Raw genomic sequence first — 12,625 nt, forward strand, 5'->3', positions numbered from 1 at the left:
TCAACCCCAGTATTGATTAAAGAGGTGTTAAGCTGTGCACAATGACTTTATCTTGGGAAACTTTACCCCAGCCTGAACGCGGTGTTCAGAAGCCTGGGTCCTAGTAATGTCTAAGTCTTCTCTTAGCCCTCTAGGATGCCACGTCTACTAAAGGAAGAAAAGATCCAGCAGTTAATGAGTCCTTATCTAAATAAGATTTTTAACATTACTGGTTTTTAACATCCCACATCCTCCGTCTCCCAAGGGGTACCAGAGATCAGGGGTACAGACAAGGAGGAGCCTTTGGACATCATTATTCTCCCTTCAATGCAAACACCAAGGAGAGAGGGGAATCAACTTCTCCCGGTTATGTTCGGCCTGAGCCCACATGTGCCTTGGCTGTAAACACACCTGGATGATGTGGTGAAGATGAGAGTTTGCACATGATGAAACTGTTTCATTATTCCTACGACCTTAAGCCTTTGATTCCTTTCTGTGTATCAGCTGTCCTTAATTTTTTCTGTAAAAGCCCACATGGCGCAAAGGCTTTGCATGCCACATGTGGTCTCTGTCTCTTCCACATCCTCTTCTTCCTCCTCCTCCTCCTCTTCCCCCTCCTTCGCTTTCTATAACGCTTTAAAGCGTCAAAACCATTCTTACCCTGCAGATTTGATCTATGGACCATAATTTGTTGACCCCTGCTCTATATCATGCTAAAGAAACTCTGACATCTCAGCCCCATAGAATATAAGCCACTGTTTAGTCCAAGTTTCAGTCAAGCAATCAAGCACACCAGAGCCACTTCCAGCCAGTTAAGCTAATACGTTAAACCCAAAATCTCTGGTAAATGTGCTCATTTCAATAAATTCAGCCTGACCTCATATTAAATTCTGTCCTCCTTGATCTAATACACTTAGAATTTATTCGCACACATATTCCGTACTCCCTAGGTTTCAGCTGATATAAATTAACTAGATCATGAGCTTCTCTTGGAGTATCTGCTGTCTCTTCACAGGTCAGGTTTACACTTCTGCTCCTGTACATGATGGGATCAGACTCTAGCTGTAAGTCCAGAGGTAATGAAAAGCGGTTCCTGATGGGGTTGTATCTCACTAGACAATAGGGTTATGTGAGATTAAACAGAGTTTTCAAGCAAAGGAGAGAGAATCTCAAACTTGGAAGGAGGAGCTCATTCTGCTAGCAGGGAAGGTTCAGAAACACTTGGGAGGGGTTCAAAAACTTCAGCTTTCTTGGGACCAGCCCAGTGGCGCAGCGGGTAAGTGCACATGTTCCGCTTCTCGGCGGCAAGGGTTTCGCCAGTTCAGATCCCGGGTGTGGACACGGTACTGCTTGGCAAAAGCCATCCTGTGGTAGGCATCCCACGTATAAAGTAGAGGAAGATGGGCATGGATGTTAGCTCAGGGCCAGTCTTCCTCAGCAAAAAGAGGAGAATTGGCAACAGTTAGCTCAGGGCTAATCTTCCACAAAAAAAAAAAAAAATTTCAGCTTTCTCTGAGTCCACACACAATATCCTCATTCTAGATCTCAGGGTCCCAATCAAGTCCCTAACTTTCACAAAAGAAATTAGGCAAGTCTGTGATTTCAATTTACGTTGTAATTCTGCAATCCACACAATTAAATTTGGGATTTGGCTTTCAATAATATTTGTTCCACACTATAAGAAATACAATGGCCTTTTATAAGGCAATCATAGAAATCCTCTGGTTCCCTGAGACTTAGGCTGAGAATTTTGAACTATCAGCAGCTGAGAGCTTGTCATTTTCTTATTATTCCTCCAGTGCAGACTGAAAAAGCCATCTCATGCCACAGTCCTTCTTGTCATTATTACTACAAAACAGTCAAGTGTAGTGGTCACTTTGACCCCAAGGAACTTACTTTAACAGGAACTTTATCCCAAGTGACCATAGTTGCTGATTTAATGATTATGCCACTGCATCCCATTTTCCTTTCAAAAGGAGCTCAGCGCTACATTCGGGGCCAAGGTCTTAACCAAACCAATCCAAGAATTCCATCATTTATAGTTTGTTTAACAGGACTATTCCTTCCTTCCACAGCAAAGGAAGGAAGGGAGGGAGAGAGGGAAGAAAAGAAATTACACCAGATATTTAAACAGAGAGGGTTTAATACAAGAAATTGTTTTCACAGGTGTTAGAGAAATGAAAGAACAAAAGAGAGAACTAAGATAATCTAGAGATGATAACCAAAGAAAGACTCTACAACCCTTAGCACTAGGTGAAGAAAAGAGAAGAGGTTGGGATTATCAAAACCTAGAAGCTCAGAAGAGGGGCACCCATTAAGCTGGGGCTCAGTCCTCTGAATAGGTCATACTTCTCAACGGCTGATAGAATCTCAAAATCTCAGAGAAGGAGCCCCATGGTGCTGGGAAAGGGGAAACACCTGGCTACCAGTGATATATCTGAGTGAGTAAGATAGAGCTAGTTCTGACAAAGCTAGAAGAAGCCAAAGACAAGAGTGAACTTCTAAAGTCAAGGCAACACTGACAAGACCAAAGAGAAATATGGAAGCCTTTACTCCCTGGCTCCTGCCTTCCATTCTCCCTCTAGATATAGAAATTAACAGAACCCGCTAGGAAGCCAGCTGTCAAAAGAGTCTGGGATATGTGTTTGGCAAAGCTCTAACCTCAGCATCACAGAGCATAGAATTGTGGGTTTGGGGCTCAGAGTCAATAGGTAAGTGATCAGCACAGATAGTAGTATGTTTCTCAGTTCCTCCTGTTTAAAATAGGTCTGGTATCTTCTATGATGCCTTTCAACTCTCTCTGCCTTTTTCGCTCAAAATTTTACAATTCCATTCTTGCCAGTAATACCTGGATCCAAGTCTCAGACAGGAGAACCACGCCTACAAAGTGAGAAGTCTGCTCCTCCACACACCATCTACGAATGACCACAATTTAACTTGAATTTTCTTAGCTCGGTTCTATTCTTGGTTTTGGCAGGTATGAACACTCAGGCAGATCTGTTACCTTAACCATCAAAATGTGTTTCTTAAAGTATATGCTGACTAGAGCGTAGAGATAAATACCACAAAAATGCTAAAACAAGGCCAGAGAAGGGCCAAGCTCATAGCACACTCTATAGAATGAGTCTTGGGGTAACCAAGAAGCATCTATAAAACATAATAAGAAGAACAGTAGTAAAACATATTGAGCTAAGACACTAATTACCAGGCACTAAGTTACTTATATGTACTAATTCATTCCATCCTTCTACACTTTGTGGTAGGAGTTAATAGTATTCTTATATTACAGATGAAGGAATTGAGAAACTAGCCTCCACTAGCTTCATCTACATTTTAAAACATTATATAAACTCTAAATATAATATATACAACTATAGAATATATATATATTTACATAGACATATAGACAATGTATATATCTATATTTAACTTCCTAGGCTCACCCAGATAAAGAACTCAATAGCTTGACAAACAATGTTGCATTGTGTAATGGGTGTTAGACAGAGAAAGAGCCTTTGGCAGTTTCTTTGGTTCTGTTCCAGTAAAAATAGAGAGCAATGAACTTGCTCCAGATTCTGATTCCAGAACTTTCAGAGGCTGGAGATAGTGGTGATCTGTCTGTGAGGCCTCTGTGTTTATCATTTCTCAGAAGCCAGCAAGCAGACCAGGCCACCTGCCAGTATATGGTTAGCACATTTATGTCAACTGGTTTGTCAGCCAGGTACCAGGGCTTTTCCTAAGTCATAACTTCCAAACTATGTGAAAATAAAACCACAATGTTAGCCAAGATAGCAATAAGAGACCTTTCTTTGTATACCACACTAGTAGCTCTGCAAAAAGGTATGCAACGTAATTTTGTGCACTGTAACTGGCTGTCCAGGCAGCTCAATTCCTTCTGATCTGATGTGTCTCTCTTCCAGCGGTTTTGAATTCATTTTCTATGGACAAGAACAGAGTGAGTGAGAAAGTGAAGGATATTTTGATATTTGTTAAAAGATACTGAAGCCTAGTTTCTTCCCAAATCATTTTGGAGTCCTATCCAGTGGGCAAAGAACACATCAAATGAATTCACCTCTAAGAGTCTAGTTCTCTTATTGGAAATTCTCAATTTCTAAAAATTGAGCTAAGAGGATTTTTTTTGGTTAACCAATCATCAGATAAAACTATACATGCCTACAAAAAGTAATGGAAAAAGATTATTCAAGTTCGCCTTAAAGTTCAATTTCATAACTTCTACTTCCAGTATATGATATAGTAACTGGAACTAGATTTGCCTTCCTACTATAAATTACCTTTTAAAAAGACAAAATACATGAAACAACTCTTGTCAAATGTGAACTGCAGACTGAACAGGACTTGATCCCTGAAAGAAAGGAAACAAATGAGATTAGCTCTAAAAATGCCCCAGCTAGAAAGCTACCTGGAGACTAGAATGTATAAAAATGGAACCCAAGTAGATCACAGGATCTCACTGAAGTGAAGAAATAATATTAGAGTTTGGAGAGGCTAGGGCAGCTTGCATCTGCAATGGAAAGTACCAGAGAAGAGAGAGTTACACAGAGAAAGAGCTCCAGAAATCTGCATAGGTGGCCCTTTGAGTCTTTGGCAGAATGTCCAATTCCACATATGTGTGGTAAGACACCATGAAACCAGGCAAAGAATAACTATGAGTGAAAGAACAACTAACAAGGAGCTGTAAGCCGAACAATTCCCAGAACTCATACAGGGCTGGGAGTCATCCAAGTTCTAACCAGTTGTGGTGGAGAAATCTCATTGAACAAGCAGGGCATTTAGAAGACACTCCAGAAGTATTAGGGCTAGACTACGCTAAAGTAAGGCCACTGCAGACCCACACTAAAAACAAACTCAAAAGGATTGAGCTGATCTGCAAGTAACTTAACTGACTGCCAAAATAAAGTCCAACAATCTTTAAAATGAGATACCAAAATCCAATTAACAATGTGACATTCACAATGTCCAGTATCCAATCAAAAATAACTAGCCCTGATAAGCAAGAAAATGGGACATGTAGCCAGAAAAACTAATAACTCAATAGAAAAATATGCAAAATTACAAAGATGACAGAATTTGCAAAGATTTTTAAAAAGTGATCATTAAATGTGTTCAAAGATTTAAAGGAAAATGTAAACAAAAGAAATAGATAAATTAAAGATATAAAAGAGAACAAAATGGAACTTCTGGAGCTGAAAACCACGTTATCTTAAATGAAAATTTTACTGATGAGATTAACAGCAGATTACACAGTAAAAATGAAAAGATCAGTGAACATGAAGACATAGAAATAGAAGGTATATAAAATAATGGACAAAATTTTTATAAATTTGGTGAAAAATATAAACCTACAGATCCAAAAATATCAACACAGCTCACACAGTATAAACACAAAGAAAATACATTAAAGTACATCATATTAAAATTGCTGAAAACTAGAAATAGAGAAAAAACACTAAAAGTAGCCTGAGGAAAAAAAAAACACATTTGACACAGAAGAACAAATAAGAAAATCACTGACTTCACATCAGAAACAAAGTAAGCCAAAAGACAACTGAATGACAGTCTTAAAAGTATTGAAAGGAAGAGAAAAAGTAAACCCAGAATTCTATGTCCATCAAAAATATTGTTCAAAAATAAAAGCAAAGGGGCCCACCCGATGGCCAAGTGGTTAAGTTTGCATGCTCTGCTTTGGCGGCCCAGGGTTTTGCCAGTTCGAATCCTGGGCGCAGTCATGGCACCACTCATCAAGCTATGCTGAGGCAGCATGCCACATGCCACAACTAGAAGCACCCATAACTGAAAAAAAAAAACAAAAAGCACAACTATGTACCAGGGGGCTTTAGGAGAAAAAGGAAAAATAAAATCTTTAAAAATAAAAAATAAAAGCACAATGAAGACATTTTCAGACAAACACAGGCTGAGAGATTATAATCAGCAGACCTACACAACAATAAGTGTAAAAGGAAGCTCTTGGGGCTGTAGGAATAATTATAACAGATGGAAATTCAGATCTACAAAAGGGACAAAGAACTCCAGAAATGGTAAGTATGCAAGCAAATATAAAAGATATTTTTTCATTTTTAAATTTCTTTAAAAGATAACATATGGTTTAAACAAAAATAATAATGATGTATTGTGAGATTTATAATACATGTATAAGTAAAATGTATGACAACAATAGCACAAAAGATGAGAGGGGAGAAATGGAAGTATATAACTTAAATGTTTTTATATTACTTGTAAAGTGGTAGTACATTACTTGAAAGTAGACTATGATGGCTTAAAGATGCATGTTTTAAACACTGGAATGACCAACAAGCAGGAAAGGAATTAGCCAATATTGGAAATAAAATAGAATGCTAACTTGTTCAATCCAAAAGAGTCAGAAAAAGAGGAAAACGGAGAAAAGAAAATATGAGACAAATAGAAAACAAACAACAAGATGATAAACTTAAATCCAAACATATTGATAATATATTAAATGGTCCAAGCACTATAATTAAAAAGCATAAATTATCAGATAATATTTTTTAAAAACTAGACCCAATTATACACTGTCTATGAGAAATACACTTCAAACATATTGAAACAGAGATGTTAAAAATGAAAGGATGGAAGAATACATGCTGTGCAAACACTATTCATAAAAAATCTGGAGAAAATATATTAACTTAGACAGAGTAGACATGAAGACAAGAAAGATTAACAGAGAGAAAGAGGTACATTTTCTCATGATAAAAGGGTCAATCTTCATGAAGACGTAAGCAATCCTAAATGTGTACGCATCTAATTTTAGAGCTTCAAAATACTTGGAGAAAAACTGATAGAACAGACGGGAAAAACAAACAAACCTACATGGAGACAAAGATTTCAACAGTCCTCTCTCAGTAACTGATAGAACAAGTAGACTTTTTTTTCTCCTGCTTTACCTCCGCAAACCCCCCCGTACACAGTTGTATATCTTAGTTGCAGGTCCCTCTAGTTGTGGGATATGGGACGCTGCCTCCACGAGGCCTGATGAGCTGTGCCATGTCCACGCCCAGGATCCGAACGCTGGGCCACTGCAGTGGAGCATGTGAACTTAACCACTCGGCCACGGAGCCGGTCCCTAGACTTTTTTTTAATTCAGCAATAATAAAAAGTTCTGAAAAATTCAAATAACTTGACCTAATTGATATATTTTTTAAACACTACATGTAACATGATAAAATACACATTCTTTTCACGTGCAGATGGAACATTCACCAAGATGGACCTATGCTGGATCATAAAAGAAGTCTCAATACATTTTAAAGAATTGAAATCATATTGAGTGTATTTTCTGATGACAATGGAAATAAACTAGAAATGAATAACAAAAATATGACTGGAAGATCCCCATATTTTTTTAAATTATGTAAACCACTTCCAAATAAGTCATGGATCAAAGAAGAAATCACAAAGAAAATATGAAAATATTTTTAACGGAATGATAACAAATACACAACACATCAAAATGTATGGGGTGCAGCTACAGCAGTGCTTAAAGGGAAACATATGGCTTTAAACGCTTACATGAGAAAGCACAAGGTTTAAAATCAGTAATCTAAACTTCGTACTCAAGAAGCTAAAAAAAAAACCCCACTAAGTTAAACCCTAAGTGAATAGAAGGAAAAAAATAATAAAGAGCAGAAATCAATGAAATAGAAAACAGAAAAAGAATAAAGAAGTTTTTCTCTCTCTCCCTGTTTTTATCACTCACTCTAGGGGTATCCAGCTGTCATGCTGTTATGAAGAGGCCCATGTGGTGAGGAACCAAAACCTCCTAACAAAAGTCATGTGACTGAGTTTGGAAGCAGATCCTCCAGCACCAGGCAACCCTTCAGATGACTTCAGCCCTACCCAACGTCTTTACTGAGCCCTTATAATAGAGCCTGAGCCAAACCTCAAGCTAAACTGCTCCTGGATCCTTGACCCACAGTGGCTGTGTGAGATAACAAATGTTTGTTGTTTTAAGCTGCTTTTAAAAATAGAGAAAATCAATGAAACCAAAGGTGGTTTTTTGAAAGACTTGTGAAATCCTATCTAGACCAATCAAGAAAAAGAGAGAAAAGTTTCAAATTATCAATATGAGATATGATGCAACATCACTATAGATCCTGTGGAAATTAAAAGGATAATAAAAGAATATTATATGTTATTATATATTACTTAATGACAATAAACTCAACAATTTAGAATAAATTAGCAAATCTTTTGAAAAGCATAAATGACAAAAACTAGCATAAAAAGAAATTTAAAATCTGAATACTCCTATATCTTTTAAAGACATTAAATTTAAAATTTTAAAACTTTCCCCAAAGAAAACTCCAGGCCTAGGTGGCTTAACTGGTAAATTATATCAAATGTTTAAGGAAGAAATATTATCAATTTTACACAAACTACACAAACTGAAGAAAAGCCAGTATGATCCTGACACTAAAATCAGATGAAGATACTACAGGAAAACCTTGGACTAATATCCCTCATTTACATATGTGCATTAATTATTAACAAAAGATTACAAAATAGAATCTAGCAATCTGTAAAAGGATAATACATCATGACCAAATGGGAATTATCTCAGGAATTCAAGATTAGAAAGCAATGAATGTAATACACCATATCAATGGAATCAAGGAGAAAAACTCTATAATCATGTTAATAGATGCAAAAAAGTGTTGGAGAAATTCGACAACCATGTGTTTTTTTAAGTCCCTCAGTGAACTAGGAGTAGAAGGGAATTTTCTCAACCTAATAAAAGGCATCTACAAAAAAAAAAAAAAAACCAACAACAACTACAGCTAACATCATACATAATTCCAAACTGACTGTTTTCCCTCTAATATTGGGAACAAAGCAAGGACGTGTGATCTCATCACTTCCCTTCAGAGTTGTATTGGTGATCCTAGCCAGTGCAATAAGGCAAGAAAAAGATGATAATAGCCATACATATTGGAAAGGAAGAACTAAAACTTCCTTTATTCACAGATAACATGACTGCACATATTTAAAATCTAAAGAATCTATAATAAAAAAACTATTATAACTGATAGGTGAATACAGCAAGGTTGCTGGATACAAGATTAATATTTTTAAAACATTCGTAAATCCATATGCCAGTGTAATGAACAAATGTAAAACAAAACTCAGAAACAATGCCAGTTACAATAGTATCAAAAACCATAAAATACTTAGACATAAACTTAAGAAAAGATGTGTAAGACCTCTGCACTAAAAACTACTTTACCTTTCTGAGAGAAATTTTTAAAGCCCTAAATAAATAGAGAGACGTACTATGTTTATGAATCAAAAGACTCAATATTATAAATAGGTCAGTTTTCCCTAAATTGATCTATAGAGTCAATGCAACTCTAATCAAAATCCGAGGAAGCTTTTTTAAAGAAATTAACAGGCTATTTTTGACGTTTATAGTGACATAATGCAAAGGACCTACAATAGTCAAAATAATTTTGAAAAGGAATAGCAAATTTGGAGAACTTAAACTATTTGAATTTGAGACTGTCTATAAAGCTACAGAAATGGAGATAGTGTGGCATTTACATAAAGATAGGCATGTAAATAAAAGGAACAGAATAGACAGTTCAGAAATAGAACCAAACACAGTCAATTAATTTTCAACAAAGGTGCCAAGGTAATTCAATAAATAAAGGATAGTGTTTTCAACATAGTTCTAGAAAAACTAGATATCATATTTTTAAAAGAAAAGATAAACTTTGACCTTTAACTCACACAATACACAAAAATGAACTCAAAATTGATCATAGAAATAGAAGTTAAAACTATAAAAATTCTAGAAAAATACATGAGAGAATGTGACCATTCTCTTTGTGACCATGGGATAGGCAAAGATTTTTTTAGCTAGTGCAGATAAAAAGCACAAAATAGGGGCCAGTCCCATGGCCGAGTGGTTAAGATCGTGCGCTCAACTGCGGCGGCCCAGAGTTTCACCTGTTCAGATCCTGGGTACAGACATGGCACCGCTCATCAGGCCATGCTGAGGCAGCATCCCACCTGCCACAACTAGAAGGACTCACAACTAAAAATATGCAACTATGTACCAGGGGTCTTTGGGGAGAAAAAGGAAAAAAAAGCACAAAATATAAAGAAAAAATTATAGATTAAACTTTATCAAAATTGAAGACTTCTTCTAGTACAAAAACACCATTAAAGAATAAAAAGACAATCCAGAAACTGGGAGAAAATATTCACAATACACATACCTAAGGAAGAGCCTGTATCTTCCCTTTATAATTAGACAGGAAGAAGACAAAAAAAAATTTTTAATGGGCAGAAGATTTGAACAGAAGATATATCACAAAAGAAGATATACAAATGTCCAATAAATGCATGAAACGATGCTCAACACCTTTGATCGTCAGGAAAATGTGTATTTAAACCTCTACATCCTACTGAATTACCTAAAATTCAAGACTGATACAGTCAGCTTTGGTGAGGATGTGAAGCTGCTGGAACTCTCAGACACTGTTGGTGGAAATGTGAAACGAAACAACTACTCTGGAAAACAGAATGGCAGTCACTTATAAAGTTCAACATATAAAATTCCCATCTGACTCAGCAATCCCACTCCTAGGTATTTACCCAAGAGAAACGAAAATGCTTATCAGCTCAAAAACGTGTACATGAATGTTCATAGCAGCTTTATTCAGAATAGCCAAAAAACTGCAATCCAAATGTCTATCAACTGGAAAATGAATAAACAAATTGTAGTATATTCATCCAGTGGAAACTGCTCAGCAATAACGTTGATACATACAACAAAACGGATAAATCTCAAAAATATTATGCAAACAAAAGAGCATATGCTACGAGATTCCATGAAAATCTAGAATGGGCAAAACTAATCAATACAAAGCCAGATCAGTGGTTTCCTGAGGCCAAGGATGGCAGGGATTTACCGCAAAGGAGCAAGGAATATTTTGGGTGATAGAAATATTCTGTGTCTTGATTGCAGTGATCGCCACACAGTTGTATACATTTATCAAAATTTATTGAACTGTACACTTAAAATGTTTGCATTTTATTGAATGTAATTAGACCTCAATAAAATATTTTAAATGTGAAGAGATAAATCAGATGTCACAGAATGACCAATGTATATTTTACCATTCAGACTGGAATACAAGATTTGGAGATGATAGAGCATTCTGACAGGCCTACTTCCAGGTGGACTGTCCTTACTGTGATCCTTTTGTCTTGAGCAGTGCTGTACCTATGACAAACTGTATTTTCCAGACATGGCATATCCACAATACGACCTTGATACTCCTCCCATCAAAGAGTGGGGCTGTGTTCCCTCCCCTTATTTCCGAGCTCTCTTGTGACCTGCTTGGAACCAACAGAAAGGCAGCAGAAGTGACACTGTATGACTTCTGAAGCTAAGTTAGAAAGGGTGAAGCAACATTCCCCTGGGTCACTGGAACACTAGCATTAGAATCCACCTAAGCAGGCCCCTCCCTGAGGCCACCGTGCTGTGAGGAAGCCCATGTTATCCCAAGTGAAAGACCCCATGGAGAAGCCCGGAGCCTGCATGGAGGGAGAGATGCCCTGCAGGCGCCTGCTGTTCCAGCTCCAGCCACTGACTGGCTACCATCCCTCGTGAGACGCCATGCCAGAACCACCCACCATAGCCCTTCCCAAATTTCTGACCCACAGAAACTGTGGGGTGATTTGACATGCAGCACAAGCAACTGGTACAACGCCCGCAGCAATACACACTGACACAGTGCTCAAAATCAAGGGAAGGAGGAGCTGGGACACCATCGCTCTTCTTTATAAGCCTTGAACTAGTCCCCTTTTGTCGGGCTCACTGCTCCCATGTAGAAATCAGCACACCTTTTACTTCAGAGACTGACTAAACACGTGCATTGAGTGACTCCCTGTTACCCTATGAGAGTGGCATTGAATTAATCACCATTCAGACAGCCTGGCTTTTTTACAGGAGTGGTGACAGAAAAACTGCTAAGCCCACAAGCACAACACATTCCTCTTTTCTGCACCCTGGACTCGCTCTAAGACTTCTGGAAAAAGAATTTTACCGAAAGTATATGGGCAAACGGGATCGCCCTAAGCCGGAGGGCACTTCAGAAACACAGACCTGTTGTCTCTTTCTCAGTGAAGGTTCCTGATATACATTATTATGTAAGACATGGCACTAGACCAGGAGCTGGCCCAGACAGACTTTGAAAAACAATTCCACCTCAAAACACATCAATCTTGCTGCGTCGGCATGTTGACACATAAGCTGAACTTCAGGGAGGCCTACCCACTGGTAGGCGTAAGTCTCACCATGGCAGGTAATGGGCAAACTGCTTTTACCCTGATCAAAATCCATCCATCCATGTCTGCTTGGTAGCCAGTGTGAAATAGGTTGAAGCAAACCAAAAATGTAGCCACAAAGAAGTGCACACAAACACACACACACACACCCCTTTCTCACTCACTAGTCAAGGAAAGGGTACAAATAGAAATTAAGTATGTGCATGTGTTTATTTTAAAGTGGGTGTTTATTTGCCAGTTTCCATAGGAAATAAGTGAGCTAATACTATCTTCCAAAAGTAAATACTTTTAT

Source organism: Equus quagga, chromosome 5 (genome assembly GCF_021613505.1).
Source record: "Equus quagga isolate Etosha38 chromosome 5, UCLA_HA_Equagga_1.0, whole genome shotgun sequence".
NCBI lineage: Eukaryota > Metazoa > Chordata > Mammalia > Perissodactyla > Equidae > Equus > Equus quagga.